Source organism: Tamandua tetradactyla, chromosome 3 (assembly GCF_023851605.1).
Source record: "Tamandua tetradactyla isolate mTamTet1 chromosome 3, mTamTet1.pri, whole genome shotgun sequence".
Taxonomy (NCBI): Eukaryota; Metazoa; Chordata; class Mammalia; order Pilosa; family Myrmecophagidae; genus Tamandua; species Tamandua tetradactyla.
Window position 1 is genome coordinate 47,501,779 of NC_135329.1, and position 23,045 is coordinate 47,524,823.

General features: G+C 39.7%; 1 pseudogene; it reads left to right on the plus strand.

The window, feature by feature from the left end:
* The first annotated feature begins 13,853 nt into the window (after window positions 1-13,853).
* Window positions 13,854-14,648, plus strand: LOC143675549 (thyroid transcription factor 1-associated protein 26 pseudogene; annotated as a pseudogene).
* Window positions 14,649-23,045: the final 8,397 nt, after the last annotated feature.

Consider the following 23,045-nt stretch of genomic DNA (forward strand, 5'->3'; position numbering starts at 1 on the left):
ATTTAAGTATTTTCTTTTTTCTTATTTATTTAATAAATGTTTATTTTGTGCCATATATGTACCTGGTCACCAGACCTTCAGATGAAAAAGAAAAAGTCCCCAACAGCATGGGGCTCACAATTTAATGGGAGACATAAATGATAAAAAGCAAGCAAATGAATAAGTAATGTAATCTCAGATCGTGATAAGTACATGAATTTAAACAAGGTAAGTCTTAAGAGAATGACTGATGGTTTGGAGCTGTACGTACCTCAGAGAAAACATGTTCTTAAAGTTAATCCATGGGTATAAGCCCCTTGTAAGTAGGACCTTTGGATGAGGTTATTTCAGTTGAGGTGTGACTCATCTCAATCAGGTTGGGTCTTAATCCTATTACTGAGGTCTTTATAAGAGAATGAAATTCAAACAAAGAGATAGAGAGTGCCAGGAAGCAAGAAGCTGAAACTGTACCAGGAAGAAAAGGTAAAGACAGGGAGATGCCACCATTTGCCTTACCATGTGACAAGCTAATGACCAAGGGTTTCCAGCAGCCAGCCCCAGAACATTGCAGTCCTGGGGAGAAAGAAAGCATCACCTTGACGACATCTTGGTTTGGACATTTTATCAGCCTCAAAGCCATGAGCTAATAAATTCCCATTGTTTAAGCCAAATCATTTCATGGCATTTGCTTAAGCAACCGGGAAACTAAAACAATGACAGAGATTTTAGATGGATCACCTCTTCAAATAGATGACAATTTGAGCACAAGTTTAAATGAACAGAAGAAACAATCTATGTACAGTTATGAAAGAACGTTCCAGGTAGAGGCAATAGCAAGAAGAAAAGATTCTTAAAAGTGAACATAAATAAGCATGATATGCTGGAATGCAAACTGAGGAAAAGCAGGTAGGTGGGCACCCAGTCATCGGTCCTTGGAAGCCATGGTACTAATTCAACATTCAGTGCAAAATGTGGTGAGCAGCAATGGGAAGTTCTGAGCTGAAATATGATTTTGAAAGGTAACCCTGCTTTGTAGAGGACAGACTGGGAAAGGGACACACGAGGAAACAGGGAGACCATTTGGAAACCACAGCAACTGTCCAGACAAGCGATAGTAATGGCTTGGACTATAGAGATAGCAATGGAAGCTGTATAGAGTGGTTAGATCTGGAGTACATTTTGATGGTAGATTTGACAGGACTTATCAATGGAGTGAAATCTTTGGCTCCTATATGGAATTCCCTATTTTCGAGAATGATTGCCTTTCTGAGAACAATGGATCCTGAAGGTTTTCTAATCTAAACCCCAACCAGGGCTTGAAATTCCTCCCAGAGTTTTGAGTGTTTTCAACAGTGATGGCGAGCACTGCTTTAGTTAGCCCACTCTACCAGGGGTCATTGGATCAGTAAAGAGATTTTATTATACCACACTAAACTTTGCCTCCATGAAGTTTATGCTCGTTTTCCTGGGTCTGCTCTTGGGGCCCCCAGAACAAGTCTAAGAATGATATCCATAAACAAACATTACCCTTGGAGGCAGGTTAGCAGTTCTATCTCTTTTCTGAGTCCCCACTCCTGTCGCACACCTCCCTATTGGCACTCAGGACACTTCCAACTCACCTCATGTACCAGTTTGAAACTGCTATGTAACCCCAGAAAGACAATGTTCCTTAATCTTGATTCAATATTGCTGGATGGGATCTTTTTTATTAAGTTGTTTCCATAGAGCTATGTCTCCACTCATTCAAGGTGGGTCGCTTTCTGGAGTCCTTTAAGAGGGAACCATTTTGGAAAAACCTTCAGAGCTGATGCAGACTGAGATGTTTGGAGATGCAGAAAGAAAATGGCCTTGAAGGGAGCCGTTTGAAAGGAGAAGCCAGGAAAGAAAGCTAGCATGTGTTGTCATGTGTCCTCCCAGCTGACAGAGAACACTCAAATGACATTGGCCCTTTCTTAAGTCAAGGTATCTTTCTCTGGATGACTTAGTTTAGACATTTTTATGGTCTGAGAACTGTAAACTTGTAACTTAACACATTCCCTTTATAAAAGCCAACTCATTTCTGGTATATTGCCTTTCCAGCAGCATTAACAAACAAAAACACCTCCAAACCACTAAGTTTGCCCTAGCTCCTTAACAAGTTTTTCTCTCCCACCTGTAAAACTTTCTCTGGTCTTGGCCAATACAGCCCAAACTTTATAGCCTAATTCACATGAAGGACTTAAAGATTAACAGTAGTTTCAATTTTATGCCTTCATTTTATAGCCTTCAAAATAAGAATGAGGTAGGAAGGGTAGATGATACGTGTCGTGTCAGGGATTGGCTAATGTAAAGAGGTATATGATAGTGAGGTCACCTTTCCAGTGATCCCAGATTCACATTATGCAATAAAAGTGGGAAATAAATTTCTTCTTGGGTATGGCAGACTTGTCCAATCTGTGCTGGCTATATAAAGTACTGTTTTGAGGATTTAGAAGCCAGAATGAGAAAGAAGTCCCATGATTGATTGGTGATAACTGCCAAAGGTCAGGAAAGGGGCAGTGAATTTCAGTAGCCAGGTATCTGTTATCTTTGATCTAGAGTCTATTTTTCTATTTACACATAATTCTGAAATTGTCTGCCAAACAGCACTGTATCTGGAAGCACAATATTCAGCCTCCTCAATATTTTCCAAGTTTTGTGGACTGAATTGTTTGCCCCAAAAGATATGTTGAAGCATGAATCCGCAGTACCTCAAAATGTGACCTTAACTAGAAATAGGGTCACTGCAGAGAGAATTAGGCAAGTTAGAATGAGGTGACATTGGAGTAGGAGGATGGGGTGCTTAATCCACATCACTGGTGTCCTTATAAGAAGAGGAAATTTGGACCTAGAGAAACAGAGAAGAAAATGCCAAGGATTGCCAAAAACCAGAGCCAGAAGCCAACAGACAGACACAGAACAGATTCTTCCTTACAGACTTCAGAAGAAGCCCAGCCTTGCAATACCTTGATATCAAACTTCTAGCCTCCAGAAGTGTGAGACAACAAATTTCTGTTATTTTTGGCAGGTCACAAAGGACTAAACCAGTGACACCCCCTCCCCTTGCTGCAACAGGTGAAACTCAGGTCCCTTCCCCCCTTCCCCTCGCTACAACTCATGACCTCCCTTGCCAAACGTTCCTCAAGGCAAAAAAAAAAAAAAATAATAAGGAGCAAACAGGTCAGGAGAGACACAGAAAAGAAGGCAGCAGAGAGGCATTCTCCTCTCCCACGTCACTTACGCTTTAAAACACAGTTCCCACAACAAAGAGCCAGAGCCGTGGTGGCATTAGCAACATTTTGAACCAGATAATCCTTGTCATGTGGCTGTCCTGTGTATTTTGGGACATTTAGCAGTATCCTTGGCCTCTGCAGGGCGTGCTACCTGCCCAGTAGCATCTCCCTGCAGTTGTGACCATCAAAAATCTCTCCAGACATTACCAAATGTGCCCTGTCAGGCAAAATTGCCCCCAGTCAAGGACCACTGGACTAGGCTTCTCATTTCACCTATTTGAGCTTTCATTTTCCTGTTTGGTCTAACCATCTGAAGTGGTCTGTAAATCCCCCACACACCCACTTCATCAGTTTAAGATCCTAAAATTGGGTGGGCCACAGTGGCTCAGCAGGCAAGAATGCTTGCTTGCCATGCCAGAGGACCTGGGTTCGATTCCCGGCGCCTGCCCATGTAAATAAAAAGAAAAGAAAAAAAGATCCCAAAATTCCTTTAGGATTGTCTCTCTCCTCCAAAGCAACAGAAGACAGCTGACGAGGCCTCAGAGTCCTCGTCCCAAACATTGTTTGCCTAAGTGAGGCCTGGGGACCACCTGTATCAATTCACCTGGGGCCCTGATTTAAAACACCTTGGGTCACACCCCAGAAATTTGTTGTTCTTATACAACCTTCCCTGCGGATCCCCATGCACCTGACACTTGAGAGTCATTGTCCTGGCCTAGAACATTTGGACACTTCCCTCTTTTATCACCACATGGCCTGCAGCTCCTGGGCAACAAGGCTATTTTTCAATAGAAAAAAGAATGAAACTGCAACTAATAACATGTTATTAGGCCCTCAGAGGAGATATGGGCAAAGCTGGAAGTGTAGGTATGACTTGCTATTTTACTTTATCAATGGCTTTCTAATTAAAGGATTTCATTTTACCCTGAAAAGTCTTCATTCTTTTTTTTTTTAAATGTGCACACAAAATGCACGATTGTGTACACATAATCCTATTCATTAAAAAAAAATTCTCTGACAAAACCTTTTTCTTTTCAAGGGCTATTTTTCTTAACTTCCATGGTTAATAAATATCATTTTTTACCATTAGGAAGCTAATTCCTATGGCAAGTTCTGTAACAAATGGAGAAAGTCTTGAAGAGTTCACTTGGGTGGGTGACTGAGAAGCCCATACATGCAGCCTTTGAACACCCCAGATAAAGCAGTCCTCCTCCAGGTGGCCACAGCAGCCGACTCAGATGGTGAGATCCCCTGCTATGTTCCCTGCAGTGGGCTCACCTTCCCAGCTGACCACCTGGCCCAGGTGGAGCAAAGGACGAAGGAAGGCAAAAACACTTGTGTTCCCCTCCCTCCTCTGGGGAGAAATCCTTCACCATGACGTGGTTCAATTACACACGTTTACCCACCTCCCAGGATGTGGCAGAGATTGCAGTGCAAAGAAAAATAAAACATAACCCCTTCTCTTGGGGACCTCCCCAGTATAGAAGGAACGTGGTTTGGTTTAAGGATGGCAGTAGACTGCCCCTCAAAGAAGAGATTTTTAACTCCATGGGCAATCTGTGTATGCAAGGGGAAGGAGCTTCACCTTCGGGTATAAGCAGGGAAGACTAGTACACAGACTGGGCTGAACTGATCTGATCCTAAAAAGGCAGGACTTTTAAAGTTCTGGGAACAGCTTCGGATGGAGACAGCATTGACAACGGAGAGATAATGAGAGGTTCCTAGCAAATGGTGGAGGCGAAGAAAACTAAGAAACTCTGGAAGTAGTAGAAGAATTCTCAATAATCGGGATGTCTAACATTCTATTTTGGGTTGTTTTTGGAGAATTAATGCACTGTTGCCCTCCTTTGCCCCAGCAGAGCCTGCTCCAGGCACAGAGCGTTGGGAAGTAAAAACAAATCTGCCGTGGTATCTAGCACACAGGTCAACTCTGTGCAAAAAAGGCAACACTTTTGGCGTGGGGGTTAAATTTCACCGCAAGCAGGAACTTGGAGCTAGAGTTGATTGGTCTCTAAAATATCCATAGCTGAGGTAGGGTTGAGTATTATTACTAAATATTACTACATATTTACTATGATTAAATATTACTAAATATTACATAAATATTACTAAAACTGGTGATACCGTGTTGCTGGAGATCCTGGGAAAAACCAGGCAGCTGATATCTGGACTACAGACGGATACAGTGGTGGTCAGGAGAGGATTAGAAATGGGTCCACTTAAGGGTGGGAGCAACCTGAGGACCTGAGGGGGGAGGTGGGCTGCACACTCGGGATAGCTGGGGATCCTAATCTGGGATTCATGGACTCTTTGGGGCTTCAGAGGAATCTGTGAACCCACATAATTGTACCCAAATAGTAAGCCTCAATGAGTGGCCTTTTTTTCTAGAGAGAGGGTCCATAGCTTTCATCAAATTTTTAAAGGAGTTTTTAAAATACTTTTCTAGAAGTAAATGATGGAGGAAGGAGGTGCCACATCAAATCCCATCTCCTAGGATACTGTTTAACACCTGTCAAGAGAGCTAGCCCCACATGGGCTCTATGGGGACAAACTCAGAGAAGCCTGGTAAATAAAGCACCCAGCAGTTTCAGAGGCCAGGACTTGTCTTGGAGAACCTGAACTTGCTCATTCCACTTCAGAAAGATAAATTGCAACTGCCCCAGGGGAAGGTGATAAATGTGGGTGGACCCTGGTAAGGTTTGAAAGGACCCTGGTGGAAGGGGCTTTCTACAAAGCCCCTCAGGGAATCGCTGTCATGAATTCCGACCCGGGGTTGGGAGCCAGGTCCCCAGCGCTGCCAGGCGCCAGGGTGAACTTGACACTCCACGGTCACGGCGCGGGCCTGAGCTCCGCACATGTCCAGGCTCGGCTCCGCGCACAGCCCCTGCTGCTCCTGGCTCCTGCCCACTGAGTACAGAAATGGAACCTCCACCTCCCCTGCCCACCTCCCCACTGCAGCCAATGCTCAATGCCTGGGGTTTGGTTCAGACGCGCGGCTCCATTCCCCTGAGAGTAAACCCTGAGAGATCAGGAAAGAATGGGACAAGGTAGGGGCGAGGCTTAGGAGTCAGGCACCGCGCACAGAGCTTAGGAGTCAGGCACCGCGCACAGAGCTCTGTTCAGAGCTTGGAACTCCCAGCCTTGGAAGAGGGAAGGCTGGGGGGCGGGAGCCGCAGAGACAAACTGCTGGCAAAAAGCTGCAGCTCCTGAAGCCAAGGCAAGACCAAAGCCCCGGGGCTTTGGAGCGAGGACCTGCAGTTCCCTCCACTCCGCACCTCCGCGGGGGCGAGCCTGGCATTAGGAACACGGATCTGAAGCCCGAGGCTCCGCAGGGGGAGAGGCGCCCCAAGCAAACGGATCTCTGCATGACTTGTTCACCGTCACGATCCGCACACCACCCCCCACCACCCCCCCCCCCCCCCCCGCCCGCGATGGCCTGGAGGCGCCCGGAGCTGGAATGCAGTCGGCTGGGGACTAGGACTGCGTGCAAGAGGCCAATAAACGAACAGGAGGAAGGGACTGGAGGCTGAACATGGGTTGGCTTCCCTTCTGGTTGATCAACTCCATGATGCCAAGCAGAGGTGCCCTGCTTGTTTTCTGGTCTCATAAGGGATATGAAATAAAGCCAGAATTTGAGGATCGTCTGTGAGTTGGGCACTGCAAGCATTTTAAATAAACATTCTCACATTTGAATCCTTACAAATATCCTGTCAAGCCATACCTTGCAAATAACTAAGGTTGAGCCTTCCCCTATGATCACACAGCTGGTACATGGCAGAGTGAGGAATTGAGCCAAGGTAGAAGTCAGGGTTTTCTCTTCTGCATCACCCCATCTGCCAGTTGAAAGAATGTCCTAAGATTTTACTTATTAAAATATTAAGCACCTAAAATTGCAGGACAATTGGCAGGACAGGCACACTTCCCCACCCCACCAGCCAGCGGCAGACCTTCTCATGACTGCAAATGATTGGCTAAACTCTAAGGCATCCATTTACATTCCTATACTGCTCCAAGTCAGATGTAAGCAGTGTTAGCTGGAACAGGTAAAATAAAACAATGTAGCAAATTTACAATTGAAGAGAAGTATGGATACATAGAGATTGAGCACACAAATCTCCCTCAGAAACAATGGTAAAGGAATTAACAAATTATAAACACTCCGGACCAAAGTAAATGGGATTGTAAATGGGAAGCCCATGTAAGACATCAGCAAATTTTATGAAATTAGAAAATGGGCAGAGGAGTGGCCCTTGATTTAGGCACCTAGAAATTCTAGTGCTTCACCCAGCAAGAATCAACAGAAGTAGGCCACTTGGCTCCCAGAGACCATAAAGGTCAGGACTCGGAGGCACAGTTTCCACAGAAAAGAACTGAATTAAGGGTGGGGATGGAGATGTGTGATAGAATTCCCCAAATGGCTTCCCTGCATCCACCTCCCTGGCTCCACCTAACCTCTGCCACAATCCTTCTCTTAGACCGTCTTTAGGGTCTGTAGAGACAATCCTCTTACATTCATGTTATTGGTAATTTTTGTTCTTTCTTTTTCTTGATCAGTCTAGCTATGCTTTTAAACAATTTTATTATCTTATCAAAGAAAATACTTCAGGATTTGCTAATTTTATTGCTTGTTTTCTCTTTTTTTGATTTCTATCCCTATCTTTATTTTTTGTTTCCTTGTACTTACTTTGGTGCACTTTGCTCTTCATTCTGTCTTCCAAAAGTGGAACTCTAACTAATTCATTTTTGGACTTTCTTCTTTTCTAATACAAGCATTTAAAGCTATAAATTTCCCATTAAGCACTGCTTTAGCTGCATTCCACATATTTAATATGTTGTGTTTTCATTATTCATTTTTAAGCATTTTCTAATTTACCTTGTGATTTCTCCTCTAACCCATAGGTTACTTAGACTTCTAAGTAACGTTGGGTCAATTTTAACATATTTGGAGTATTCCAAGATAGCATATCTAATTGATTTCTGGTTTTGATCAGAAAACATAATCTGTATGATATCTAACATTTTATAATTAATGAGATTTGGTTTTGGCCCAGTATTTAATTCATCTTGGTAAACATAGCATGGTTTCTTGAAAGGAATGTGCAATCTGCACTCATTGACTTAACCGTTCTATAATATCAACTACTTCAGGGATGGTTGATGGTTTTCTCCAGATCTTGTACATTTTTATTGGTTTTTGTCTAGTTGTACTACCAATTGCTGAGAGAAGTACATTATAATATCCTATTTCAGACATACCTCGGAGATATTGCAGGTTCCATTCCAAAACACCACAATAAAGCGAATATGCAATAAAGGAAGTCAGACGAACTTTTTGGCTTCCCAGTACATATAAAAGTCATGTTTATACTATACTGTAGTCTATTAAGTTTGAAATAGCACTACATCTAAAAAAAAATTTACAAGCCTTCATTAACAAATACTTTATTGCTAAAAAATGTTAGCCATCCTCTGAGCCTTCAGTGTGTCTCTTTTTACTGGTGGAGGATCTGACCTCAATGCCTACTGACGGATCAGGTGGTGGCTAGTGTAGGTTGGAGTGACTGTGTTAATTTCTTCAACCATGAAGTTGTTTGACTCTTCCCATTGCAAAAGATTTCTCTGTAGTTTGCAATGTGGTTTGATGGCATTTACCCACAAAAGAACTTCTTTCAAAATTGGAGTTAATCCTCTCAAACCCTGTGCTGATTTATCAATTAAGTTCTAAATCCTTTGTGTTTCAACACATTTCAACAATGTTCACAGCATCTTCAAGAAACCATTTTCTTTGCTCATCCATAAGAAGCGACTCCTCATCCATGAAAGTTCTATCATGAGATTGCACAATTCAGGCACATCTTAAGGATCTACTTCTAATTCCAGCTCTTTTGCTATGTCCATCGCATCTGCAGTTACTTTCTCCACTGAGGTCTTGAGCCTCTCAAAGTTATTCTTGAAAGTTGGAATCAACTTCTTCCAAACTCCTGTTAATTTTTACCTCTTCCCATGAGTTATGAATGAACTTAATGGCATCTAGAACAGTGAATCCTTTCCAGAGGATTTTCAATAGACTTTATCCAGATCCATCCAAGGAATCACTATCTATGGCAGCTGTAGCCTTATGATCCATTGACTACAGGACAGATTTTGTATTAACAGACCTGAAAACAACACTAAGCTTTTGTACCTCTCCATCAGAACACTCAGGAAACCTGGTACATTGTCAATGAATGGTTATATTATGGAAGGAATCTTTCTTTCTGAACAGTAAAGTCTTAACAGTGGGCTTAAAATGTTTGGTAAACTATGTGTAAACAGATGTGCTCTCATCCAGGTTTTATGGTTCCATTTATAGAGCATTTGCAGAGTTGATTTAGCTTAATTCTTAAGGACCCAAAGATAGTAATAGTAAAATGAGCATTGGCTTCAACTAATCTCCAGCTACATTTGCCTCTGACAAAAGAGTCAGCCTGTCCTTTGAAGTTTTTAAGTCAGGCATTGACTTTTCCTCTCTAGCTATAAAAATCCTAGATGGCATCTCCTTCCAATATAAATCTGTTTCATCTACATTGAAAATCTGTCATCTACTATATCCACCTTCATCGTTTATTTAGCTAGCAATCTGGATAATTTGCTGCTGTTTCTACCTCAGCACTTACTACTTCACCTTGTACTTTTTTGTTTTGAAGATGGCTTCTTTCCTTAAACCTCATGAACCAACAACCTCTGCTAGCTTCAAACTTTTCTTCTGCAACTCTCTCACCTCTCTCAGCCTTCACAGAATTCAAGAGAGTTAGGGCCTTACTCTGAATTAGGCTTTTGATTAAGGGAATGTTATAGCTGGTTGGATCTTCTATCCAGACCACTTTAATTTTCTCTATATCAGCAATAAGGCTGTTTGTTTTCTTGTCTTTCATGTGTTCACTGGAGTAGCTCTTTTAATTTCCTTTAAGAACTTTTCCTTTGCATTAACAACTTGGCTAAGTGTCTAGCATAGCAGGCCTAGGTTTCAGCCTATCTCAGCTTTTGACATGCCTTCTTCACAAAGCTTAATCATTTCTAACTTTTTAATTTCAAGTGAGAGATGTGCAACTCTCCCTTTCTCTTGAACACTTAGAGACCATTGTAGGATTATTAATCGATCTAATTTCATTATTCTTCTGTCTCAGGGAATACAAAAGAAGAAGAGGGAGAGGGATGGGGGAATGACTGGTCAGCAGAGCAGTCAGAGCATGCACATTTATCCATTAAGTTTGCCACCTTATATAGGCATGGTTTGTGGTGCCCCAAAACAACTATAATAGTAACTTCAAAGATCACTGATCACAGAAACCCCTAACAGATAAAATAATAATGAAAAAGCTTTAAATATTATAAGAATTACAAAAATGTGATACAGAGACATGGAATGAATATATGCTGTTGGAAAAATGGCACCAATAGACTTGCTTGATATAGGGTTGCCACAAACCTTCAATTTGTAAAAACAAATGAATAAACAAACAAAACAACCATCTATGAAGTGCAATAAAACAAAGTACAATAAAACAATGTATACCTGTATACATCAGAACTTCATAGTTGAGACTTGATGATGTATTTTGCACTATTATCCACTTACATCCTATTTAGACATATTTTTCTTCTTCAGATAGCTTCACATATACATTTCATTCCCTTTTCTGCTTCTGTGAAGGATGGGTTTTCATACATTATTACTATTTATTGATTCACAAAAATATCTGGTGTTTTTGGTAGGGGGGAGGAGCTTGTCTAGCTTTGCTAGACTTATAGTAGAATCAAATCTTTAAAATCTTTAGAATATAAAACAATTTCCAAAAGTGAATGCTAAAAAAATAAAAATAAAAATGAATGCTATATTTCCTTTTAGCAAGAGCTATCAGTAGCTACTTCTTGACTATGGATCAAGGCCTGGCTTTTGTTATTCAAATCCTCCATATTTTGTTCCAAACTACCTTATCTAGCTATGTGATAGTTAATTTCATGTGTCTATTATGCGAGTTTATGGTATCCAGTTGTATGATTAAACATTGGCCTGCTTATTACTCTAGCAATATTTTATAGATGGGATTTGCATCTGTAATCAATTGATCATGTCTACATCATTTGATTGCATCTACAATCAACAAAGGAGATTACCCTCAGCAAAGTGGGTAGTTTCTTCATCCAATCAGTTGGAGGTCTTAAAAGTGATAACTGAGTTTTCAGAGTTCAGAAAAATTTCTGCCTCAACTTCAGCATTGGCTCTTGCCAGAGTTTCCAGCCAGTGAGCTTCCCCTAGGGAATCTGGACTGAGGACCTCAACATCTCCTTTATCAGAGTTTCCAGTCTGTGTCCTGCCCTACAAAGTTCAGACTGCCAGTCTCCATGATCACATGAGACAATTCCTTATTCTCTCTCTCTCTCTCTCTCTCTCTCTCTATCTATCTATTTCTATCTCAATCTCTTCTGAAGAATCCTATCTAGTACAAGCTGTCTCTCCCTACTTCTCTTCAATGAAAAGTTTCTCTTTGTTCCCTTCACATATTCTATATGGTCATTTTGCAGACTGTACCACACATAATGTTTCAAATTTTTGACATGATCAAATGTAAAAAAGTGCAAGTGGAGTATTTTTGCCAGGTCCTAGGATGGTCTCATTCTCCTTAGCTATGGCCACAGTGTGCTACCACACAAATGCCCAAAGGCACAGTGTCACACCCCAAGCAAGCAGGTAAGGTTCATTCCCTTTCCCTATGTGTCCAAGGATCCAACCCCTCTCACACACATACCAACACAAATGCACATCTTTTTTCCCGGCTATATCCTGCCCACTCTCCAGATCCCATATCAGGGACCATTTCTTCTGATCCCATGTCAAGGTCTATTTCTTCTGATGACTCAAAATTATACTGTTTTGGGGATTTTAATTGGTATTGCATTGAATCTGTTAATCAGTTTAGGTAGAATTGACATCTTAACTCTATTTAGTCTTCCAATCCATGAACACGACAAGTGCTGGAAAGGTTGTGGAGAAAGAGTCACACTTATCCACCATTGGTAAGAACGTCAAATGGTACAACCACTGTGGTAGGCAATTTGGCAGGTCCTCAGGAAGCTAAGTATAGAATTGCCATATGACCTGGCAATACCATTGCTAGGTGTCTACTCAGAGGACATGAGGACAAGGACACAACTGCACAGTTGCACACCAATGTTTATAGCAGCATTCTTTACAATTGCAAAGAGATAGAAACAGCCAAAGTGTCCATCAACAGACAAGTGGCTAAACAAGTTGTCATATATACATACAATATTATACAGCTAGAAGACAGAGTAAAGTTATGAAGTATGTAACAACGTGGATGGACCTTAAGGACATTATGCTGAGTGAGATTAGCCAGAAACAAAAGAACAAATACTGTATGGTCTCACTGATATGAACTAACATTAATGGATGAACTTGGAGAATTTCAGCTAAGAACAGAGACAAACAAGAAATAGAAATAGAGTAGATATTGGGTAATTGGAACTGAAGGGATACAGATTGTGCAACAGGACTGATTGTAAAAATTCAGAAATGGATAGCATAATACTACCTAACTGTGATACAATAATATTAGAACACTGAATGAAGCTGAATGTAAGAATGATAGAGGGAGGAGACCTGGGGACACAAAGGAAATCAGAAGGAAATATGTATGATAAAGACTGAGATGGTATAATCTAGGAATGCCTAGAGTGTATAATGATAGTGACTAAATGTACAAATTTAAAAATGGTTTTGCATGAGGAAGAACAAAGGAAAGTCAATACTGCAGGGTGTTGAAAATAAGTGGTAATTAATATTTTAAAATTTTAACTATGTGTGAGACTAGAGCAAAAAAATGTTTATTTGGTGCAAAATTTATATTTTGTAAATGAGAAGCTTAAGCGCCATCTGATAGATGTAAACATTTTTATGAGTATCCTGAAGGAAAATCTTATTTCCTGTAGCTGTAGACTTGAGATCTCTGAAAATCAGTTCCTAATACAATTTATGTGGACAGCTGTCATGACCAGGTTCATGTGTCAACTTGGCCAAGTTGTGGTACCTGTTTGTCTGGTACCAGCAAGTGCTGGCCTGTCTGTTGCAATGAGGACATTTCATAGAATTAGATCATGATCATGTCAGCTGCATCCACAGCTGATTCCATTTGTAATCAGTCAAAGGGAAGTGTCTTCTCCAATGAGTGATGCTTAATCTAATCATGGGAAGCCTTTTAAGGAGGATTCAGAAAAGACAGATTCTATTCCTGCTTCGGCTGGCGAGCCTCTCCTGTGGAGTTCATCCAGACCCTCCATCGGAGTCGTCAGCTTCAAAGTCTGCCCTGCAGATTTTGGACTCTTCATTCCTGCGGTCACGTGAGACACTTCTATAAATTTTATATTTGTGAGTGTTCCCTGTTGATTCTGTTTCTCTAGAGAATCCTAACTAATACAACAGCTTAACTGAACAACATAAGTACATGGAACCTTGGGTAGGGCATGAAATTTTGCAGGTTTGTCCAGAGTGATGCCCTGATAAATCCCAGAGTGATTTGAACAGTGAATAAAAATGTATTTGCAGAAAGTGAGTGGTCTGTAATGGCGCCAGTGAGGCCGGCAGCAATGCGGGAAGCTGGGAGTTTTGGGTCATGTTAAAAAGGATTTTCTCCAGTTGGGTTCAGGAATAAGAATGTGAAACAGAAGAAGTGGCATCCTAAACATCTGAAGGTCCATGCTGGGAGTGTCCATGAGGGGCAAGGCTTTGCTTTTCAAAGAAAACTGAAGATTCGGCAAAATTACAAGAAGTTACTGTCAAAGACAAAAAGGCTCAGACCTCACAAGAATCCCAGTTCACAGATCAATATCCTGATCATCTGAAACATCTCTATTTGGCTGAAGAGGAAAGACTTAGAAAGCAACTTTAAAAAGTTGACCAAACTTCCTCTGAAAAACAAGTTGAACAACCTTTGCCAGGACAATGTAGCATTGATCTGGCTGTATCTGAAGAACAATGTAACATTGACCAGCCTCTACCAGCCAGCCAAAGTAGCAAAACAGTAAAGAGCAGTTAAAAAGAAACAGAAGAGAAGAATGTCACCAAAACTAATGGAAAGACGTTTTCAAAAGTATTCCATTGCTACTTCAAAGAAAAATAAAAAGAAATCATCAAATCAAAAAGCACCAGAAGAGTATGAACAGGTACAAGCTAAGTGTACTGCTAAGAAACAAGAATTTGAGAGAAGAAAACAAGAGAGAGAAGAAGCTAACAGGCTCTACAAAAAGAAGATAATGGAAATGTTCAAAATATTGAGCAAAAAGACTAAAAATGGTCACCCAAATTTGAATTTACAAATGGAGTATCTTCTTTAAAAAATACAAGAAAAAATTAAATAAGAAAAAAAAATGTATTTGCAAAGTCCCCTTGGGGGAATGGTGAGAAAGGGGGAAAATTCAACTTCCCCAAGTGGAAAATTCTTGATATTCTCACAAGCAGTGAGGACAACCAAAGCAATAGATTGAGCCCCCAATCTTGGGGTTTGTTCATATGAAACTTAACTCCACAAAGGATAGACTAAGCCTACTTAAAATTCAGCCTAAGAATCACCCCCAAGAGAACCTCTTTTGTTGCTCAGATGTGGCCTCTCTCTCTCTCTGTCAACACAACAAGAAAACTCACGACGCTCCCCTTCTCTATGTGGGATATGACTCCCAGGGTGTGGACCTTCCTGGCAACATGGGACAGAAATCTTAGAATGAGCTGGAACTCAGCATCAAGGGATTGAGAAAACATTCTTGACCAAAAGGGGAAAGAGAGAAATGAGACAAAATAAAGTGTCAATGGCTGAGAGAGTCCAAACTGAGTCGAGAGGTTATCCTGGAGGTTATTCTTATGCACTAAATAGATATTACCTTGTTAGTCAAGATGTAATGGAGAGGCTGGAGGGAACTGCCTGAAAATGTAGAGCTGTGTTCCAGTAGCCATATTTCTTGAAGATGATTGTATAATGATATAGTTTTCATAATGTGACTGTGTGATTGTGAAAACCTTGTGTCTGATGTTCCTTTTATCTACCTTTTCAACAGATAAGTAAAACATAAGGATTAAAAATAAATAATAGGGGGGACAAATGTTAACATAAATTTAGTAGATTGAAATGCTAATGATCAATGAAAGGAAGGGGTAAGGGGTATGGTACGTATGAATTTTTTTGTTTTCTTTTTATTTCTTTTTCTGAATTGATACAAATGTTCTAAGAAATGATAATGATTATGAATATACAACCAAGTGGTGATCTTGTGAATTATTGATTATATATGTAGAATGGAATGATCATATGGTAAGAATGTTTGTGTTTGTTTGTTATGTTTAAAAAAATTTTTTAATTAATTTGAAAAAATTATACTATTTTTTCCTTTTCCTAAACTCTCGTGACATTATTGTTTCACAGGGAATACAGAAGAGTGCCATATTATCAAACACCTTCTGTGCAATGAGTCTGTTCTCTAATCCCCTTTGACATGTCATTTTCATTCCTGCTTCCCTCCATCCTACCCCTAACATGACTCTTTATACCACAGTCAGATATTATCTCATATTTTCCTAGGAGCCTAGGGTCTGTAATATCTGTTACTCCTTCTGCTTTGAACATTTACCTGCCATTAGTCAAATCCACTTTTCTTTCATGACAGTCCTTGTACCACCACTTAGAACCCAAAGTCTTACTAAGCCCAGCCTCCAACCCAGGATGAATTTGTGTTCTCTCCTTGGGGCCTCAGCTCAGACATCCATTATAATACCGTAACATATTTTTCCATGATATATTTTCCCATCTCTCTTTTAACTAGACTGTGAGTTCCTTAAGAATAAAGATTATGTCTTATAGATAAGTCCTGAAATGCAGAGGGACCAGCCCTTCTAGAACATCAAGTAGTTCCATCCCCCTATCCCACACTATTGACAGCCCCTTCCAACATGAAAAAGTTAGAATGGGCATAGCCTAAATACCCCTAAAGAGTGGGAGAAAGATCAAAGTTGCTGGTGGAGCTATACAGAGAAGGTAGAGTTTAACAAATGAGTATGACTGCTAAATCATTATACTGATATTTCTTTTAGCCTCCAATACCTTAGAACAGCTAAAAATAAAAACATAAAATTGTATTTTATGGAATTGTAACCCATACCAAACTCTGAAATCTGTTCTACAACTAATTGTTGTACTTTAAAATTTATTGCTTTTATGTATATATGTTATTTAAAGAGAAGGAGGAGTATAACAGAGAAGATAGGCTTTAACAAATGAATATGACTGCTGAATCATTAGATTGTTATTTCTGTGGGTTACCAGTGTCTTGGAGCAGCTAGAAGAAAAAAAAAATCATAGAACTATAACCCATACCAAACTTTAAAATCTGCTCTATAACTACTTGTTAAAATGTACTTGGGAATTTATTGTTTCCTTTGTATATATGTTATATTTCACACACACACACAAACATTAAAAAAATTTTAAAAACAGAATAAAGATATGTATCATTGGCCTCTTGTTATCCTGCACTGAACAAGTGCCTGGGAGATAGTAAATACAGAAACATATGATGAATTAATTAACTACAAGAACTCAGATGATTAATTATTATAATTATTATAATATTAACTGATTATATATCAAATAACTTTAATAGGACCCAGACTAGCACATTCAGTAAAAATGTGTATTATATTAAACCAGGAGAAGCAACAGGTAATAGATTATCAATAAAAGTGGAATGATTATCAATAAAAGTAGAATTCTTAAATTCTACTAGCTTGGACAATACAAGCAAGCATGCTTGGAAGGAAGGAAAAACACAGCCAATCAAAGGTGAAGGCACAGCTGGAAAATAGTACTACCTTCACCAATTAGTGAAAAGTTAATTAGATCAGAGAACAAACTCATCAAAAAACAAATAATAAATTTTAAAGCTCCTACAATTCCATGATGAATTCAAATATCCACTTTCTCCAGACACCTAGTGCCAAGACTGTGCTTGGAACACATATGCAACAGGAGGAAAATTATGCCAATGAAATCCTTCAAAGATTTGAAGCATTCTTCTGACCAACCCCACTTCATTCTGCCTATGCTTTACCCTACATCCAGTCAGTTTGTGCATGTATGTGTGCATACTTGCATGCAAACATGCATATGTGTGTCCTTGCCTTTGTTTATGTCAGTATATTCTCATTCATTCATTTGCCATCCTATTCTGTGTTGACACCATGCTTGGTGCTTGAGGCTACAGAGATCATGTTTCCCACAGAAATCTAAGGAGTCAGGTGTGAATCAGCCTAAGAGCAGCCTTTACTAGCTAAACCAGATGGTCTCAAATATCAGTGGATTTTAATAATATTCAAAATGCAGGCCCCATGCAGCTGAGATTCTGATTTACTTGTTTGGACACAGGGCCAAATAATTTGCATTTTTAACAGGCACTCGCTCTTTGGTAGTCTCTGGACCACCTTGGGAAACACTGAGCTAACATATTTTCAGGAATTAATTTATTTCACAAATCCCTTCCCACCAATCGTCCCAACACATGGCTCCTGCTCTCAAGGATCCCAGAGCCTAGTGGGGAGCTGGGCTAGGAAAAAAAAAAAATTTTAAACCTTGACATGAGGGCTATGACAAGCAAACTCTGTCTAAGCCGTGGATGAGAAGATGATCCAAAAAGTCACATAAAGTCTCTACAGGCCTGTCCCACTGCAGGGCCTGTCAGGACTACACGTAGAAAGGTTGTAAGATAAAAAGTGAAGCAGAGACTTCTCATACTGGAGATTACAACAGACCCCACAGCCTGATGGGGTGAATAAAAGTGGGAATGGATCAGTGGTCTTAATTTTGCCCTCTAAGGGAAAAGAGTACTATTCTTTAAAGAAGGAAGGAAAAAAAGGTTTGAAGTCACTGAACTACAAAGATAGTCTTAGAAATCACTGTGGTAGTTATTATAGACAGGGCATAAGACCAACACACACAATTGCCCTTTTCATGCTGTCCCACATTTTCAGAGTTGGTGGGGACTTCAGTGTTCCAGTACAGCTTCTTATTTTGCAGATAGGCACACTGAGATCCAAAGAGGATAATGACATTCTGTGTGACACATTGGAGTTCTACAGTGTTTTAGTTATAGAGGCTGCTTAAAGCAGAGACCATGAAATGGGTGAACTTGCACAATGGGAATTTATTAGCTACAGTTTTGAGGTTGAGGGCATGTCCAAGTCAAGGCATCATCAAGGCAATGCTTTCTTCTTAAAGGCCTCCTGCTGGAGATCCCTGGCTCCTCTACCACATGGCAAGGAACATGGTGGTATCTGCTAGTCTCTCCTTCCTCTTCCAGGTTTTGATTTCAGCTTCTTGCTTTCATGGGTTTCTGTCTGTCTGAATTTCATTGTCTTATAAAGGAATAAGAGGGATAAAACCCATTCATGTTGAGGTGGGTCGCACCTTAACTGAAGTAGCCTTATCAAAAAGTCTCACCTGCAGTGGGTCCATACCTATAGGAATGGATTAAACTTTTTTAACATTTTCCATTGTGAACTATAATATATATATATACAAAAAAGCAATAAATTTCAATGAATATTGCAACAAGTAGTTATAGAACAGATTTCAGAGTTTGGCATGGGATACAGTTCCACAATTTCACGTTTTTCCTTCTAGCTGCTCCAAGACACTGGAGACTAAAAGAAACATCAATATAATGATTCAGTGGTCATATTCATTTGTTAAATCCTATCTTCTCTATTATAACTGCACCTTCTCCTTTGATCCTTCTCCCAATTTTATAGGGATATTTGGGATATGCCCATTCTAACTTTTTCATATTGGAAAGGGGTATCAATAATATGGGCCAGAGGGATGGAACTGGTTGATGTTCTGGAGAGGCTGGCCCCTCTGGGTTTCAGGACTCATCTGGCCTAGGAACCCATCTGGAGGTTGTAGGATTCTGGAAAGTAATCTGAATGCATGAAGCTTTTGTAGAATCTCAGATAAGGCCCTTCTTTAGGGTTGACAGGAATGGTTTTGGTTGAGGTTTGGTAAATCCTGGTAATTAGCGATATCTAGCTGAAGCTACCATGACAGTAGCCTCCAAAATAGCCTCTTAACTCTATTTGGACTCTCTTAGCCACGGATAAGAATGGATTAAATGTAACAATATGTTTTTCTAGGGGCATTTACAGTCCCAAACATACACATATAGCAAGTGACTAAAGATAACAGTTACACCAGGATTTTTAGCAGTCATCACTACTTGAATTTTTGAAGCAACTGTCATGCTGCTACCACTCACAATCTGATTCTAAAGGTCAAGTATTTATAAAAGATGATTCTGCTCATACCACAAAGCTCTGCAACTGGGCTGCCTCTCTGTAGTGGACACTCTCTTTTCTCTGCCCTGAGCTTTCTTGAGCCTCCCCAGCACCATTCTACATGTTCACTTAATGGCTTTAAAACTATAATTTTCAAGAAGGGGCTGCAAGAGAGAAGAGAGGAAGATCTGACTGCATTCTGACAGATACCATTCCCTTCCTCCACACTTCACTACCAGAATGCTAATGTCAGGATTTACAATTCAGGCAAGAGGACTGGAGAATTTTTCAGTGAGGAAACCAACTAGCCTGAGGGAAAAGATATACAGCTACTGTCAGTTGGGCTTTCCATAACAAAATCACTGACTCCTCAACCCAACATCCTACAGTAAAGCACATCACTTAGCACAAAGCCTACCTGTGTACACAAAGCTTCCAATCATGCTTTAATGAGTCACTCATAAATAGAAATAGAATAGCCAGGTATCACCAGATTATTTGAGGGAAGCCCCCAATGTGAAAACGAAATGTCCAGAACAAACAAAAAAGTGACTCAGAAAGAAAGAACAGGGGCATAAGAAATATTTTTAAAGAAATGACAATTAATATGCTCAAAAACAAAAGAACAGAAAATGCATTTGTAAAATAAGAGCAGCATGCTATGAAAAAAGAACACTCAAAGAAAAAGTAAAAACTCTTCGAAATTGCAAGTACAATAATAAAAGTTTTTTTAAAGTTTAGATTATAAAGTAGAAGAGAAACAAAAAGGTAGAAAAATGGGAGTGAAATAGAAGAAAATTAGGATATCAGTTCAAGAGATCCAACAGCAGAAAGTAGGAACCCAGAAAGAAAGGAAGAAATTATCAAAGAAATAACACAATAATTTTTCAATAATTGTAGGTTATGTGTTTCCAGATAGTGTTAATTCAGTGTCCAGTGCAATGAATAAAAAATAGCCACTTCAAAGTACACCATTATGAAGGTTCAGAATAACAAGTTAGAGAGTAGATACCAGTTGTTTTAGTTTCTCGACTACTAAAGCAAATACCATAAAGTGGGTTGGCTTAAGAACAGGAATTTACTGATTCACAGTTTCAGAAGCTAGAAGGCTTGTTTCCTCCTGGGTCAGAATTTTCTGACTGGCCAGCCATCTTTGGGGTTCCTTGGCTTTTCCATCATATGGCAATACACACAGCAGTGTCTCTTTTCTCTTCTGGATTCCATTAACCTTCAGCTTCTTGCTTCCACAGTGGCATTTCTTTTTGTGTCCAATTTCCTTTGCTTATAATATTCAGACATATTTCACTAAGACCCACCCTAATTCACTTTGGCACACCTTATCCAATAACTACTTCAAAGTTCCTAGTTAAAAAGTAGGTTCATACCCACAGGACCAGGGATTGTGACCAGAATATGCCTTTGGTGAGTGTGCTGGTTTGAAAGGATTTATATACCCTAGAAAAGCCATGTTTTAATCCTAATCAGTCTTGTGGGAGCAACCATTTCTCTTAATCCCTATTCAATAATGTAGGTTGAAAAGTTGATTAAGTTATCTCCATGGAGATGTGAATTACCCACCTCTGGGTATAAATCTTTCATTAGAGGGAGATGTGATTGCACCTATTCCAGGTGGGTCTTGATTAGGTTACTGAAATCCTTTAAAAGAGGAAGCATTTTGGAGAAAGCTTGAGAATTACGAGAGCAGCAGACATATGAGAATGACAGAGTCCACTTGCCAGTGACCTTTGGAGATGAAGGAGAATGCCCCTGGCAGAGCTTCATGAAGCAAGAGGCCTGGAGAGGAAGCTAGAAGACATCATCACGTGCTTTTCCAGTTGAAAGAGAAACCCTGAACTTTATTAACCTGTTTTGCGTGAAGATAACCTCTTGTTGGTGCCTTAATTTGGACATTTTTATAGACTTGCTTTAATTGGGACATTTTCATGGCCTTAGAACTGTAAACTTGCAACTTATTAAATTCCCCTTTTTGAAAGCCATTCCATTTCTGGCATATTGCATTCCAGGAGCTAGCAAACTTGAACAGTGGGGAGCATGATTTGATCCCCAACACCAGTGTGGTACTGTCCAGGATGGGATAAGTATTCATACTTCCTGGCTTTAATTTCCAGCTCTACCAGTTACCATCAATGTATCCTTAGACAAGTTATATCTAAATAAATGATCTACTTTGTGGAATTATTTTGAATATTCGATTAATACATCTAAGGGACTTAGAACAGTACCTGACACAATGTCTATATTTAACAATTTTTTTACATAATTTTTCTAAAAAGCATGGGAAGAAAATATTAAGGTCATATTACAAAAGAACAGAAAGAATGGCAACAGATATCACAAAAGCAACCCTAGAAATTGGAAGATAAAGTGACTCCATTAAAATTCCAAAGGAAAACAGGATACCCAATCTAGAATTGTGCCTATGTGGATGAAGTTTTATTCAAGTTTTTAAGCAAGATAAGGGCTCAAAACATTTAGCTCCCATGCAGCTTAACTCATAAGGCCACTGAAGAATGAGCTCATCATTGGTAAGGAATGAACCAAGAAAACAAAAATTATGGAATGTGAGAAAAAGGAATGCAACACAGGCAAAAGATAGAGGAAACTCCCAGTGTGATGGGAAGACAAACTCAGACAGCCATATAACAATCTTTAAGAGAAGGAAGGATGCAAGCTCCTCAGGAAATTTCCCATAAAAAAAAAAAAAGGAAAGAAAGAGAGAAACTAAAACAACGCCCATTGGTTGTGTTTGAATCTATTAGGAGGATAATTTGGGGGCATAGGTACATAGACAAGTAAGTGAAAGAATAGGAATTATTAACTCTAGGGAAAACAAAACAATAATAGAGAAAGAGTATGAGAAAGAATAGGTAAATATAGCACATTACATGCCTCATTTGTAGGAAAAACTTATATAAAAAACTCTTATCTTATATGGATAAGAGCACAGGCTCTGAAATCAGACTGCCTGGGTTCCAATGTCTGCTCTGCCATTTATTAGCAAAGTTATCACATAACCTCCCTGTGCCTCAGTTACTTCATCTATAAAATAAGGATAATAATATGACCATCCTCACTGGATTGTTGGGAGGATTAAATGAATTTATGAGAACCCTGACTTTTGTTACTGTGTAAGTGTTCACTGTTTTTATGTTTACCTGGATTAAAAAAATAATAGTGGGTGCATGGGTGTTTCAGCGGTAGAATGCTCACCTTCCATACAGGAGACTCAGGTTCGATTCCTGGATCATACACCCCCCAATATAATAATAATAATTATAGCAGCTCTTCTAGAGGAGTATCAGGCTCATTCAAGCAACAACACAATTATAGTAATACAAAAAAATATGGAAAAACTGCTTTATGGGCACAGGGAGTATTCAGGAAAAACTACACAGAAAGGGAGATCTTGAAGCAGTTACTTG